We start from the raw sequence: 16,082 nt of genomic DNA, 5'->3' as shown, positions 1-16,082 counted from the left end.
TGCACGTGTCGCTATGCGTGCCCCACTGCTGCTCTGCTGACCCATCTGAATGGGAGTCAGGTGTTAAAGGGGAAGAGCAGAGGGGTGTTCCCTACGCTTGATTGGCTGCGTGGAAAGGGCTGGGGCTCCAAGTCTTGAGGGCCCTGGACACCTGAGCAAAGCAGAGAAATCAGCAGCAATTTAAAGTGCATACCATCAATTAATCCCAGGGGTGAGCTCCAGCAATCTGAAACCCTTATATGATCTCTGGGGCTTTGGGTCGCTGTTCAATTTTACACTGATCTCGTCCATCAACTAAAACGCACAATCAGACAATGGGGCAAAAAGCACACAGCTCAAACACTAGAAATTCACAAAACGCAAACAAATACCTCCTAACACCGCCAAGTGTGAGCCTGCTCTGTAAACCACACACCTACAGTGCAACAAAACCTGCAAAGGAACATGAAGTGCCCTTGTACATGTTCTGTTTACTCCATAAGGAAAGCCAAGGCTTGCAATTGGCTGTTTGAACTTCTTCCCTGATATTCGATTACCACGACTAGTCTGTCGACATATAGTGAGTTTGAAACACCACCATGAGAAATGAGGCTGAGCTGAACCTTCTTAAAAACCGAATGGAATCTTGTGGCCACGTTGCACTACCGTCCAACCATTTGAGGGCTCTGCAGGACCATTTTTGGAAAGTCTGAGCACTCTTTCTCTGGACATTGCTTTGCCGGTAACTGAGCCTCGTGGGGCTAGTTAGCCTCCCTCTACCTAGTCTCGTCTCGGCACACTGAGCCTGCCACTACATTTTTTGTTCAAATTAGTGTCAGACACACATTGGCTTTAATAGTAGAGAATGGATTTATTTGGGATGTTGGCAGTTCTCATTTCCAAACTGAGGGATAGATTGACTGACAGAAAAGAGGTAAAGCAGGATTCCCACTACTCAAACTGTATTTTTTAAACAGTGCAGACCTGACCTATTCACCAAAGTGCATTTTAGTCAGACATTTCCCAGAAACGACATAAAACAAGCAACTCCTGCGTAAGGATTTGATATCTTTGAGGACCATCACAAGGCATTTAATGAGGGCTTCAATCAAAGGGGAAAATCCTCGAAGGTGCCATAGTTAGTACAGTGGGAATACATACCAAGAAATAAATAAGTCCAGCTGACTAGTAAAAATATCTAATTCTAATTTTAATGAATACCTTTTTTTCAAGGACATTTAAGAGATGTAGGCTAGACGACATTGATTTATTTTGGCTGAGAAGCGAGCCCTGAGGTTTTCGTGGGTAAGTCCTTTAGTCGGCTGAAAACTAACAAACCCATAAAAGGAAAACTTTACAGCTTAGTAATTGAACCATCGTGTGCTGTCCCAGCGCCATTTTCTTCCCCTGACCTGTAAGCAAACCCTATGAAAGGAAGTGAGTAAAAGCACTTGAATTGGTGTGCATTAAAGCTAGCCCAAAAAGACATACATTTGTAAAATAACACTCTCTTAGGAACTTGGATTCAATATGTTCTAAGTAATCTTACTGGGAAAAGGACGGCGTAATTATCTTTGAGTTACTCGGGCGTTCTAATACACAATCACTGCATCTTTCCTTTATCAACTTTCAATTTATGAAGTGGTGAGAGAGATTTTTTGCTGTTTTAACAAACATGCAATACATAGCAGCCTGCAATATATGTATAAAAAGCCTGTCGATAGTTTCCTTAAGACAGTATAATAGCAACATTGTGATTCAACTGTAATCAGAAAATGGCAAAACTACTGTAACCAGTGGAGTAATTTTGCTGAAAATGTTGGGTGGGGGGCACGACATCTGAAGAAAAGGTGCTCCAGCCAAATGAATAGGGACAAAATGGTGTCCCATGAAAGTTGGGGGGACAAACACCCCTGTCTCCCCCTAAAATTACGCCCATGACTGTAACTACTAACTAAACTGGGGCATTTCATTAAAGCTCTGACTAGCTTTTCAGAGTCATTTCCTCCCACAGTGACTTTCTATGGAACCTTAAGAGGCAATAATTGATAAGGAGAGGATGGTAAAATTCATATATACAAATGCAAACAAAATGTGCCGGGCTGTTCAACTCGAATGGAAAGTTTAAACAGCATTCAGTGCTAAAATGTGACCTGTGAGCATGTGGGGTAAGCTTACAAAACACAGCAAAAAGCTGTACATTTATTAAAGCATTAAAATCAGCCATTCCAAAATCGTACGACTGTTATTTGAGATCATGGCACAATATTATCCAAAGGCAGGAGAAAAGATCGCCACACGTTCCACCCGTGACTCTGGCTCCCTCGGGCTGTAATACAGTGTTTGTTTTCATTTGCTTGATTAAATAAAGTTGTAGACACCTTGACTTCCTGTTCATCTAGGGGTCATATGGTACTGGTGTATAGGTAGAATAACAATGGTCTTTCAAGTCGGCCATTTTAGACTATGTCAATACCATTAGGACTATAAAATTACGCCAAAAGATAGATTAACAAAGCATCCAACAAGTGTTGGAAATATTGTTCTAGAAGTCACGAACGAGCAGTAGTGAACGCGAAGTCAGTGTCCAGCAAAAGTACATTTCAGATATGCAAATAACGGGCAAGTGCCTCAATTTACAATAAATAGGTGTGCAATGAGTTACTGGATAAAGAAAAGTCTGTTACATAACCCAATGCCTTAAAATTGATACAGTGAGCATGTACCAGAACAAAAAACATGGCGGCAAGCCAAAGACAGATTAAGACACCTATCAAAAAAACACAAATTACACTGCATTTTGTTAATTTTTTCTTCCAGCAGGCAACAAAAGGAAAATGCCAGATCTCTGCATTTCACATGTATGTGAACAAACACCTCGTTGGTGAGAAACGCAGCGACCACCGTTTTCCTTTTGTTGCCTGATGGAAGAAAAAATAAAGAAAAGGCGTATGATATCCTGTAGCATCCTGCTCTTCTTGTTTGTAACGTGGTGGCAAACAACGTTTGGACCTCCACGACATATGGAAGAGCGCGCAGGGACATTATTGTTTTTCGCTATATATATATATATATATATATATATATATATATATATATATATATATATATATATATATATATATATATATTATAGGGCGGCGAATAGCCACTCTATAGTTAAGGTGAGTCGGAGACGCATAGGAACTCCTCAAAATTCTATTGTTCATAACTTTTGATTCGAGTAACGGAATTGGCCGAAATTTCGAAAGTGATCAAAAGTTTGCAGGCTCCCAGACTGCAAAGTTTTCTAAAGATTTGGTAATAAATCAAAAAGTTATTAAGCGCTCAACATTTTTTATTGCCAAAAGTGCAGGCTACTTCCCATTCATGTTCCCATAGACAAAAAAGGTACATTTTTGCCAAATCACACAGCCCAAACCGCTGAACGGATTTGGATCAGGTCTGAAACAACTTGGGCACGAAGCGTTGACACACCATGCATGGTTTGGGGTTATTCCATGCTGTGGTTATTTTAAAATTTGACGGAGAAGGGGGTGCCCCCTTTCCGAAAACGTATATTTATATCTCCCATGGTGCATTGCAGGATCATGGTTTTCAGAACTGAAACACCAGCCATCTTGTTTTTCTCTCGATGCGAGAGATGTTCGAGGCTATAGCCAAGGTTATGGGAAGAAGAAACACAGTAAAAGCTATTTGCATTGCTAGAAAGCAATGAGTGAAATTTAGGATTTGGAGGGGGTCCAGGGACCGAGTCTGCAACACAAAGCTTTCTGTAGCCTTGGCTATAGCCGCAAATAGCCAAAATCTGAAAGAAAATTGCGTCACAGAAGCAGAGTGTGCTCTTTGGTGAAAGGGAGAGGGCAGGGCGCCTGGGGGGTGGGGGGAGCTTTCCCAGATGAGGGGGGCACTTGATGATGGTCCCAGGGGGTGCAGGAAAGCATTTTTAATCCCAGCTGTTTTATCAATATTCGCTGATATATCCGAGGTTACAGAGGACTACAGATAACCGCAGATATGTGTAGTTCGGTACCCGTGGTTACATTTTTTTTTAAATATATTTTTATAACTATAGGGACATTGGGGATGAAAAATCACTGCCCATGGCCCATTGCCATCGAGGTCTCGCATTCATGCAGTAACCAGGACAGATTCTGCTTTGCTTCAAAGTGAGGATGGGGCCAGCATCCTCAGGACATGTTGCCTAATAAATCCCCCAAATTTACAAGACCACATAGAGGAATAGGCCTGCACTTTTCTTGCTTTGAAGCTAAGCAGGGCCAGACCCGCTTTGAAGCTAAGCAGGGTTTGTTCTGGTTACTAGATGGATGGGCGACCGAATGGGCCTCTCAGTTTTTTTTTTTAAACCGTGCTAGTCTCGGTCCTTGAAGGTTTTGCACGCAGAGAAAATTATTTTTTTGCCTTTTGCTGACTTGCATTCTGGTATTTGTAATCTCCCAGTCAATAATACAAAATAAAAAATAGGTATTTTTTCAGAAACAGTGAGTTTCCCATCCCCGCAGTAACTTGGACGAACCCTGCTTAGGTTCAAAGTGAGGAAGGGGTCAGCCCACTAAGGCCATGTTGCAAAAAATTAGAAGAGCACTAAGAGAAACAAGTCCTAACGGGGCTGGATCCTTCCTCGCTTTGAAACTAAGAAAGGCCGGTCCTGGTTACTGCATGGATGGCAGACAGTCCCCGGTCCTGAATGCTGTGTGTTTTCTTAGTTTTAAATATCTCATAATACACAGCAACTGCATTTTTATAAAACAGAACAAATGAAATTTAAAAAACACATTTATGCTGAACATTGCTATCAGAGAACCCTTGCCTTAAGGAGTTTGAGACAGAGCACTTAATCATTATGCTACAATGATGTTATTGTTTGGATTTTCACAAGTTTCATACCTAGCCTTTTATCATTGAACATATTACATTATAGGCTAAGTATGAAATGTATGCCTCATGAAGCACCAAGCCATTGTGGCCTAGTCTAGTGGATATGTGCTGGGGTTTGTACTCTGGCAGACCAGGCTTTAAGGCTGTATGTTTTATTGTATTTAACTAATTTAATTTAATTAAAAGGAAAGCAATGCAAGTGGGAGCTGGCTAGTTTTTTGCAGTGCAGTCCTGTGATCTTATTTAGCATGAGGGCATTTAGACGTGGCTGCAATGTCAGCCATGTCGCAACATCCCTCGCACCAAAATAATGACGCTGGAATGACTTTCGCGCAGAAAAGAACATGCCGAAATCGGCGCTTTGGCAGAATGCCCGTACCAAATCAGCCTGTGCCATAATGATGGTGCCGCAAGTGGTCTATCACATGGAGAACGCTGCTTAACCAAAGTGTGTGCTCCAACATTATGAGTTCTCAAAGTTTTAAATATCTCATAACACACGGCATCCACATTATTTTTTAAACCCTGCTATTGTCAGTGCATGAAAGTTTTGCACTCTGAGACAATTTCTTTGCCTTTTGCTGAATTGCATTCTGCTATTTGTCGTGTCACAGTCAACATGGGGTAATAATGCCACAATTGTACACTTTTTGCCTAACATAGTTCTATAAGGATTTATATATTTGAGTGACAATATGGCAAGTGCTTTGGATTAAAGTGCTATATAAACCTAATTAAAAAAAAATTAAAATATGTAAACTTTTCAAGTTAGCTTTATAAAGCAGATTATTGTTGAAATCCAGACATGGGGGTGAGGAGGGGAAATGATGAGAGGGCAAGTAAGTCATGAGAGTTTGCAATCCTGGACAGTGGTGCAGTTATTTTCCCCTGATTGTGGTTGTTTTTCTGAGCACCAGTAACCACAAGCACTTGTTTCATATTGGGATTTTGTTTTCCAGGGAATATTTCACTGCAGATTGATGGGTTTAAAAGGTGAGTACCTTTTATACTTTGCCAGCATATTTATTGAAAGATTTCCTCCCTCAGGCTATTTTTCTGGTGTTCATTACTTTTTTTAAACATCCAATGCTATTTTCAGGCCGCTTCATGGAATTAATGTGTGCTGAAAATTCCAGCGCAAGCGTGCGAATCGCAGCACAAGTGCGAAAATCGCAGCGAAACCCGCGCACAGCGATTCATGGAAGTCAGTGCGCATGTAAATCCATGGATGTGCGCTAAAATCCTGCGTGGTGCACGCTGGCGCACACGTCTGCAAACAGCGTGCGCTACGCGCACCGCGAGAGCACACATAGCGAAGCGCACACAACAAAAGTAGGCGTAACACGGGGCGTAACACGCGGAACGGGGAACATAGCGTGAAAATGTGGGCATCACGGGGGAAGTACAGGAGGCAAATGCGCGGAAAGTCCACACGCGCGCCTACAACACATATTCATGGAATTGAACGGGGCTAACGCGTGCGCCAAAAAAGACGCGCTAATCCAGAAACACATACACCAGCAGGAAGCAGGCGTACATGGAGCCGCGCAGCATAAAAGTGTGCGCAAACAACAAACAAGCTCAGACGCCAAGATGAATATACCATTCCTCGCAGCAGTGGTCGTGGGATATCGCAGGAGGAGGAGGAGGATAGTCAGGCCCAGAATTTTTACACCCAGAACCAGCCTTTTTGGGATGCCTGATGACCAGGTGTATGGGAGGTACAGGTTTCCACCTCACATAATACTCGACATGGTGAGTGAGTGGGAGGATGACCTCACATCACCCACCCTGTGCTCCCAAGCATAGAGCCCCTTGGAAAAGGTGCTCAATGTACTGCACTTCTTGGCCACTGGTTCATTTCAGCAGACTACTGCCATAGTGGGGGGGGTCTCACAGGCCACGCAGTCACGCTGCCTGCACCAGGTGTTGGCCATCATGACTGCACGCCCATCAGTCCGCAGGCACATATCCCTGCCCAGAACACCTGCAGAAAGGCAGGCTGTCGTCCAGGATTTTTATGGGGTGGCACACTTCCCCAAAGTGCTAGGTGCCATTGACTGCACCCATGTGGCTCTACGTCCTCCCAGGGCAACTGAGCACATCTACAGAAACCGCAAGCACTAGCATTCCATCAACGTGCAGGTAGTATGTGAAGCCAAGGGAAAAATCACCTCAGTATATGCCAACTATCCAAGGTCCACCCATGACAGTTTCATTTACAGAATGTCAACCCTAAACCGGGACCTAGAAGCTGGGCGGCATGGCGATACATGGCTGCTTGGTGAGTATAAATGCCCCTGCACATGCATGCATGTCAGATACTGAGTAATGTCACAACCCCACTAATGATACCCATCATCACCTCCCCAGGGGACAGTGCCTACCCACTCAGAACCCACATGATGACGCCAATTCGGAACCCCACCACACCACCCGAGGTAAGATACAACACAGCCCATATTGCAACCCGGGGCATAGTGGAGCGCACATTCGGAGTGCTCAAGTCACGCTTTCGCTCCCTTGATGTCATGATCTCTGCTTCCAAAAGGTCAGGGTTTTCCCAACTCCCTTGGAAGCAGATCCATAACCCAGGTTCCGAGTGCCAACCAGTCCCAATTGGGACCTTTTGGACCCAGTCCTGGCGCCAGTGGCACCAGGCTCATAAATATGCCCAGTCCCAGTGCTGGAAGCGCCGGGCTCATAATGCTTGGGTGGACTTACCTGCAGCAGACCAGACCATGCTGCTTACTTGCCTGCCAGTTGAGCCTCTGATCCTCTTCTGTTTGGAACTACTTTTCCTGTTGGGTGGGGCAGGAGCCACTCCCTAGATTCAGAACACTGGAACTCTTCTGGAAAGCAGGAACTCTTTTCTTACCTAGGCGTGGCTGTGGAAGGAGACACCTAAGCACTACAGGAGGCTATTTAAACCACACCCGATGGATGAATCTTGCTTTGCGTTATTCTGCATCCTCTGCAGCAGAACGCTCATCGTGTCTTCTGCATCTGATCCTGGGCCTAAGGAAAAAGGCTTACCATCCTGAATCCAGTCTTCAGCAACACCTATAAAGACAAGAAAGAACAGGTTAGCATTACGGTCTTCAGTGACAGCTCTTCACTTACCTGGTCCATCGGCTGTCACCAACGCCTCGCGCTGCATTCCGGCATCTGAAAGACAAAGGCTTACCTACTCTTCGTGCGCTCCGGAGGTCTTCACACTGCATTCCGGCATCTGAAAGACAAAAGCTTACCAACTCTTCGCACGCTCCGGAGGCCTTCGGCGCTGCATCCCGCATCTGAAAGACAAAACAAGGTGCGTTTAAAGACATTGGGGAACTTTAATACTCACGTGCCATTACTCCTTTCCACATCTAACCCAGTGGGTATTCCGGCACCCTGCAGCCGCTCCGAACTTGTACCTGCAAAATAAAAAGACAGTTAGAGCGCATCGTGAAGCAGGCAACAAGCGCTTACTTACGTGCTTCCAGGCGCTTCTATTCATCACACGGGCTCCATCTTCAACTCACTTCAGCCCGTCATCCGCCATCGCCGGAACCCTGCAAAACAAGAAACATCATTACTAAAGACTTTAAAGACATTAGAATTACTCGAAACTTACCGTTCGTGCAGTAAACGACGGACAGCAGTCCTCTGAAGTCAAGAGGCCTGCTCCCCTTATCCAGTGAAGAAACTGGTTACAGCACCCTGCCCCGAGGCAGATGGAGAGCACGGCGTTCACTTACCTAAGGTGAGAGCGTTAACCTTTGGGGTTCTACAGGAGAAGAGAAAGGGAAGAAGAGAGAGACATTCAATAACCCAGTTCCTTAATCCCATATTTTCTATCTGCAGACATCTTACCCTTCGAGTCAGACATACAGTGCACAGAGGTCCAGCCCAAAGAGCCAGCCGTGTGTTACACATCATCTTTGAAGATATGGTATACGCCCAGTCAAGACCGGCGCCTCTACGGGAATCAGGTGAGCGTTACAGAACGCAAAGCCTACCACAAAACTCCCGTCCAGGCGCTATGGAAACCTCGGATACCGACCAGCTAGCCCAGTTACTTGGGGAACTAAGGGCAGAAGTGCATGCAGCCCGTCAGGAAACGAACGCTCTAAGAAGGGAACTGATTATTTCTAAGGAGCGAACAGATGATCTGGCTAGACAATTGCTACAGTCACAAGCCGGACAGACCCCGTTACCCGCATCTGGGGGAAATCTTCCTTCTACATCCTCTATGAATCCAGTGCAGATCAACCTACCTGGGAATGTACCTCTGGCTCCGCCCGAACGATTTTCTGGTGACCCAAAGAGGTTTGCAGTATTTATCAATCAGTGCCGGTTGCATTTCTTATGCCGACCAGCAGCCTTTCCAACTGATCAAGCTAAAGTAGCTTTCGTGCTTTCGTACCTTAGTGGCAATGCGGCAGACTGGTCGATCCCTCTAGTAAATCAAGATGATCTGGTCCTCCATGATTTTCAAGCTTTTCAGCTCAGTATGGAAAAACTGTTCGCAAGACATTCACAGGGGCAGGCCTTGGACAATGAGCTTCTTTCGTTGCGACAAGGTAATCAAGACCTTTTGGCTTATATTGCGTCTTTCAACAGACTGATAGTGGAAACTCAATGGCCTGAGGACAAAAGGATTACGCTGTTTTATAGAGGTCTACGTGGAGAGCTCAAAGATGTGTTAGCCCAAGTAGTGAATCCCCCACAAGATTGTTCGGACTATATAGACTTAGTCGTTCAAATAGATCACAGACTGCAGAACAGGAAGGCCGATCGTTCCAAGTTTGATGCTCGAGTATTTTCCAAACCGCCAACTCCTTCCAAAGGAGTAGACTCCGGGGAACCCATGCAAATAGGGGGTCTGAAAGGTCCTCTAACACAAAAGGAGCGGGAAAGGAGAAAACAGTTGCAATTATGCCTCTATTGTGGAAACTCAGGGCACTTTCTTCGAGACTGTCCGGTGAAACCTGCCAAGAAGGCAGTAGGAGCTGCAGTTACCAAAGTTACAAACTCTGAGCAGGGAAACGACCTCGCCCGACAAGAATAGAGGTCCTCTTGCCGAGCGTGAAAACCAGTTCCGTGACCTCGCATTTCGTGATACCTATGGTCCTCATTAGCCCTGATAATCCGGATCGATTACATGCAATTGAAGCTTACGTCGACAGCGGTGCCATCGGCAATTATGTGGATCATGAAATGGTTTTGAGGATGAATCTAACTCTTTGTCCCAAGGCTGTAAAGGACGTCATTACTACGGTGGATGGTACGGAGATAGCCTCCGGGCCAGTAACGCATACCACTCAAGAGGTGACGCTAGTAAGTCAAGATGGACACCATGAGAAGATCGTGTTCGATGTGATCAAGGCCCCTCAGTTTCAGATTATTCTAGGAATACCTTGGTTAGAGAAACACAATCCTCTGTTCGATTGGCGAGCAAGAACGGTCCAGTTTCCAGAATGTGTCTCTACTTGTCACCCTCCACCTGGTGTTGCACTGGCAGCAATTTCTTCAGAGACTCCCCAGTTACCTCCCGAATACCTAGAATACCAAGATGTTTTCCGGAAGGATCAGGCTAACTCTCTACCTCCTCATAGGTCTTATGACTGCCAGATAGACCTGATACCTGGATCTACTCCTCCTTGTAGTAGAATTTATGCCCTCACCGAGCCTGAGAACCTTCACCTTCGACAATACCTGGATCAATACCTGGCAAATGGGTTTATTCGTCCTTCCAAGTCCCCTGCTTCTTCAGCTTTGTTCTTCGTTCCAAAAAAGGAAGGAGACCTTAGAACTTGTATAGATTATCGCTCCCTGAACCAGATCACCATTAAGAATAGATATCCGTTACCTTTGATCCCTGAACTCCTGGACCAAGTCAGAAAAGCATGCATATATACAAATCTGGATCTTAGAGGAGCTTACCACTTGGTACGAGTAAAAGAGGGCGATGAATGGAAGACGGCCTTCCGCACCAAGTATGGGCTATTTGAATATCAGGTCATGCCCTTCGGACTTTGCAATGCCCCGGCCGCCTTTCAATATTTTATGAACGATGTCCTCAGAGAGCTCATAGATGTGTGTGTTGTTGTTTACATTGACGACATCCTCGTTTATTCTTCATCGGAATCTGAACATCGGAAACACGTGAAAATGGTCCTCGAAAGATTGCGTCAACACAAACTTTTCGCTAAGTTGGAAAAATGTGTTTTCAACGTGACTGAAGTTGAATTCTTGGGATTCATATTATCACCTGGCGGAGTGCGTATGGATTCAAAGAAGGTCGATGCAGTTCTCAAATGGCCATCACCATCCTCCGTAAAAGGTGTGCAAAGCATGTTAGGCTTCACTTTCACTAACTTTTACCGCAGGTTTATCCCCGAATTCTCTCGAATAGTCCAGCCCATCACTGCCTTGTTAAAGAAAAACAAACGTTTTGAATGGTCTACCGAGGCGGAACAAGCTTTCCAGGATTTGAAGACTAAATTTATCTCTGCACCAATCTTAAAACACCCTCGCCCCGAACTCCCCTACATCGTGGAAACTGATGCTTCAAGCCTTGCCATGGGGGCAGTTCTATCACAAAAGGACCCGGTAACCAATCAGTTGCATCCCGTGGCATTTTGGTCCCGCAAATTCTCGCCTCCTGAAATCAATTACACGATTACTGACAAGGACCTTCTGGCTATCAAGTCTGCCTTTAAGGCTTGGCGGCATTATCTGCTAGGGGCCCGACACACCGTTACTGTGATTACGGATCACCGAAACCTGCAATATTTGAAAACCGCAAAAGCCCAATCCTCTAGACAACTCCGTTGGGCATTATTCTTTGCCGAGTTTGACTTCATAATTACCTATCGACCTGGTACAAAGAACGGTAAAGCTGATGCCCTTTCTCGGATGGGAGTGGAAGAACACTTGATCAACCCTAAACCTGTACCAATCATTCCCGAACAAAGAATTCTGGGTGTAATCGCCACAGAATCCATAGAGGAAGTTAAGGATAAAGCCAGGCAACTTGTAACTCCAGCAGACATACAGAATTGGCATCTGCAGGGAAAGGACTTTGCAGTAAAGGACAACTTATTGTATTTCCAAGAACGATTATACCTACCCAGCACAGATTTACAGAAAAAAGTAATCTCTTGTTATCACGATTCTTTAATGGAAGGACATCCCGGTATGGCCAAGACCTCAGAAAAGATCAAGCGCTACTTCTGGTGGCCGTCTTGGAAAAAAGATATCAGAGACTTTATAATGTCCTGTGGAGTATGCGCCCAAAACAAGAGTCAAAAGGAAAGACCAGCAGGCCTCTTACGCCCTATTGACATCCCACCTCGCCCTTGGCATACGCTTTCTATGGACTTCATCACCGATCTACCTCCATGCTCCGGATACAATACGATTCTAGTAATCGTGGACTTATTCTCCAAGATGGCGCATTTCATTCCGCTCAAAGGCTTGCCAATAGCAGCAACTCTGGCCCGAGAATTTCTCGAAAACATCGTCCGACTGCACGGTTTTCCTTCGGTTCTAATTTCGGATCGAGGTAGTCAATTTATTTCTCATTTTTGGCGAAGTTGCTGTCGGTCGGCTCAAATTGATGTGAGACTATCGACCAGTCACCACCCTCAGACCGACGGACAAACCGAGAGGACCAATCAAACTCTGGAACAGTATTTACGCTGCATGCTGCAACAAACTGAAAAAACTTGGAAAGACATCCTTTGGATAGCCGAATATGCCTACAATAACTCTGTCCATTCGGGAACTGGGAAAACCCCGTTTTTTCTTTTGTACGGCAGTCACCCTCGAACCTCGGAGTTGGATCCCCTCCAAGATCTTGAAACACCAGCAGTAGACTACCTGCATTCTACAATCACCCAAGCCTTTAAGGAAGCTGTTTCTCACCTTCAAAGGGCTAAAGAACAATACAAGAAAGGAGCAGATCAACATCGGAATGAAGCCCCTCAATATCAAGTAGGGGATCAAGTCTGGTTATCCACCAAATATCTACCTCTAAAAGGGCCACGCACATTCAACCCAAGATACCTTGGTCCCTATTCCATCACTACCATAGTAAACCCAGTAGCGGTCAAGTTGGACTTGCCCCCGCACATGAAGATACATCTGGTCTTCCACGTCTCTCTATTAAAACCCGTGCAACCTCAAACCCGACTAACTAAATCTCCAAAACCTATCCTAGTTGATGGAGAACTCGAGTTTGAAGTCAAAAGCATTCTGGACTCCAAGATCTCCAAATCTAAACTATTTTACCTAATTGACTGGAAAGGCTACGGCTCCCAAGAGAGATCCTGGGAACCTGCTGAATATGTCCACGCTCCTCGCCTAATCAAAAGATTTCACCGAACATTTCCTGACAAGCCAAAACCCCCGGAGAAGCCCGGTTTGGGAGGGGCCTTGAGAGGGGTACTGTCATGATCTCTGCTTCCAAAAGGTCAGGGTTTTCCCAACTCCCTTGGAAGCAGATCCATAACCCAGGTTCCGAGTGCCAACCAGTCCCAATTGGGACCTTTTGGACCCAGTCCTGGCGCCAGTGGCACCAGGCTCATAAATATGCCCAGTCCCAGCGCTGGAAGCGCCGGGCTCATAATGCTTGGGTGGACTTACCTGCAGCAGACCATGCTGCTTACTTGCCTGCCAGTTGAGCCTCTGATCCTCTTCTGTTTGGAACTACTTTTCCTGTTGGGTGGGGCAGGAGCCACTCCCTAGATTCAGAACACTGGAACTCTTCTGGAAAGCAGGAACTCTTTTCTTACCTAGGCGTGGCTGTGGAAGGAGACACCTAAGCACTACAGGAGGCTATTTAAACCACACCCGATGGATGAATCTTGCTTTGCGTTATTCTGCATCCCCTGCAGCAGAACGCTCATCGTGTCTTCTGCATCTGATCCTGGGCCTAAGGAAAAAGGCTTACCATCCTGAATCCAGTCTTCAGCAACACCTATAAAGACAAGAAAGAACAGGTTAGCATTACGGTCTTCAGTGACAGCTCTTCACTTACCTGGTCCATCGGCTGTCACCAACGCCTCGCGCTGCATTCCGGCATCTGAAAGACAAAGGCTTACCTACTCTTTGTGCGCTCCGGAGGTCTTCACACTGCATTCCGGCATCTGAAAGACAAAAGCTTACCAACTCTTCGCACGCTCCGGAGGCCTTCGGCGCTGCATCCCGCATCTGAAAGACAAAACAAGGTGCGTTTAAAGACATTGGGGAACTTTAATACTCACGTGCCATTACTCCTTTCCACATATAACCCAGTGGGTATTCCGGCACCCTGCAGCCGCTCCGAACTTGTACCTGCAAAATAAAAAGACAGTTAGAGCGCATCGTGAAGCAGGCAACAAGCGCTTACTTACGTGCTTCCAGGCGCTTCTATTCATCACACGGGCTCCATCTTCAACTCACTTCAGCCCATCATCCGCCATCGCCGGAACCCTGCAAAACAAGAAACATCATTACTAAAGACTTTAAAGACATTAGAATTACTCGAAACTTACCGTTCGTGCAGTAAACGACGGACAGCAGTCCTCTGAAGTCAAGAGGTCTGCTCCCCTTATCCAGTGAAGAAACTGGTTACAGCACCCTGCCCCGAGGCAGATGGAGAGCACGGCGTTCACTTACCTAAGGTGAGAGCATTAACCTTTGGGGTTCTACAGGAGAAGAGAAAGGGAAGAAGAGAGAGACATTCAATAACCCAGTTCCTTAATCCCATATTTTCTATCTGCAGACATCTTACCCTTCGAGTCAGACATACAGTGCACAGAGGTCCAGCCCAAAGAGCCAGCCGTGTGTTACACATCACCTTTGAAGATATGGTATACGCCCAGTCAAGACCGGCGCCTCTACGGGAATCAGGTGAGCGTTACACTTGACCGCTCTGGTGTGCAGCTGCTATATGCGCCCCCAGTAGTGTGCAGGATCATAGTGGCAGCATGTGTCCTGCACAACGTTGCAACACGCCGTGGCCTGTCCGTGGACATGGTGGTGCCCCCACATCCCCAACCACAAGCACGGCCGCTGCGCATGGGAGGGGAAAGGGCATGTGGTGAGGCAGCCCGTACGCAGCTGGTGGCTAATTACTTCAGCTAAAATCACACCCCTGTGGAGTGCACACAGCCCTGGCACATACCAGCTGACAATCAATGATGATGACATAAGGGACAGTCAACTGTCACAACCATACCAGCCTGAGATTGGTCACCTGGAATTGTTACATTGTGTGCATCCCTACCTGCCGAAAGACAACCAAAGCTGTGTCACAAAAAAACACATTTATGCTGCATGAATGACTACCCCCTTGCAAAATACAACATGAAAATAGCGCCATGTCACCCAACGCCTCCCCAGCTCCGCCACCCAACACACCATGGCATGGTACATGCAATGTGAAAGCAAACAAAGCAATGCACAAGACCTGACACAAGTGTCACAAAGTGCACTGTCCCAAATGGAAACTGCCCACAGACAATATGCTCCCAGTAATCAATAACAAACAGCACACATGAACAAATACTTACCACCAACACAATACAGCAACACACCATGAAACATTGCAAAAACATGACAGTACTAAGTCAAAGTAGTGGTAGTCTTACAACCTGAATAAGCCAGCACATCGACCCCTTCCAACTGTAGAGTGTTGCTGCCACGCAAATGTGTCAGTGTACTGCATACAACATGAACTCCATCTGCAAAGGAGACGGCCTTGTGAAGACATGAGGAAGGAACCTGCAAATTAGGAGGAAGATATGGATGCACAAGCACATATCAATACACCATGCAGTGTACAATACAACAACAATACCCACTAGGGATGTACACACAGTATTGACTACAGACTGCCCACACAGCTCATGGGAGCCCAGTGTCACTGTGTAAGTCACTGTCACTTGGTGACACCGTTTGCAAGCCCATGGAAACGGGAAGCAGGAGGGATGTGTGTGTCACGAACCCAAGCATCTAACCCGAACTCAGGACAAGCCTGCATGTGCCCAGCCGGAATACAGTGGATGCCCACGGGAGCCACACAAGGCAACACAGTGTCCAGACATTTGGTCGACTGAAAACTGGTCGAAAGACATTTGGTCGACGCAATTTTTTTTAGAAAAAAAAGGGGGTTGGGGGGACCCCCCCAAAAAAAACAAAAAAGGGGTGAAAATAAATAATAAAAAAAA

The sequence above is a fragment of the Ambystoma mexicanum genome, chromosome 5q, assembly GCF_040938575.1.
Source record: "Ambystoma mexicanum isolate Mex_15411 chromosome 5q, UKY_AmexF1_1, whole genome shotgun sequence".
Taxonomy (NCBI): Eukaryota; Metazoa; Chordata; class Amphibia; order Caudata; family Ambystomatidae; genus Ambystoma; species Ambystoma mexicanum.
Note: the sequence above shows the minus strand (reverse complement) of the source record.